The sequence below is a fragment of the Myotis davidii genome, unplaced genomic scaffold (assembly GCF_000327345.1).
Source record: "Myotis davidii unplaced genomic scaffold, ASM32734v1 scaffold546, whole genome shotgun sequence".
In the NCBI taxonomy this organism is placed as follows: Eukaryota; Metazoa; Chordata; class Mammalia; order Chiroptera; family Vespertilionidae; genus Myotis; species Myotis davidii.
Window position 1 is genome coordinate 56,140 of NW_006297836.1, and position 501 is coordinate 56,640.

Sequence of the window (501 nt, forward strand, 5' to 3'; positions counted from 1 at the left end):
GCATGCCCTCCAGGGACAGGCTTGGGCCCGGGCCTCGCCCAGGTGCTCAGGAGGGATCAGCTGGACACCGGGGCTGCAGGAGCGGGAGCACCGGCCTGGGACAGCTCCCAGCCGCTCTGCCCTCTGCTCACACGGCCCTCATGGGCCCGCCCTCCCCAGGAACAAAGTCTTGCGGATCTCCAGGGGACTGGAGGTGCCCGGTGCCCTCAACTGGGAGGTGACCCTGTGTCTGCTGGCCTGCTGGGTGCTGGTCTACTTCTGTGTCTGGAAGGGGGTCAAGTCGACAGGAAAGGTACAGCTGGAGGCGGGCAGGGCTGGGGGGGATGGCAGGGCTGGGGGGCAGCCCTGCCTGGGCGGGGGGGTCTCTGCCAGGAACCACTGTTGCAACAGGTGACTGGGCCAGGGCCTAGGCCTGGGAGGGGGCAGGTACTTCAATCCAGGCCAGGTGATCCCCGCCCCATGGCTGGGCAGTCCTCCCCCCCCTCGCAATCCAGGACCACC

General features: G+C 68.9%; 1 long non-coding RNA gene across 1 annotated transcript in view; it reads left to right on the plus strand.

Annotated features, from left to right (window-relative positions):
- The first annotated feature begins 140 nt into the window (after nucleotides 1-140).
- LOC107184661 overlaps nucleotides 141-501 on the plus strand; it is a 1,478-nt gene continuing 1,117 nt past the window's right edge. Inside the window, exon 1 of the long non-coding RNA XR_001515556.1 lies at nucleotides 141-292. This is a non-coding gene — a long non-coding RNA (uncharacterized LOC107184661). The remainder of the gene's footprint in view (nucleotides 293-501) is intronic.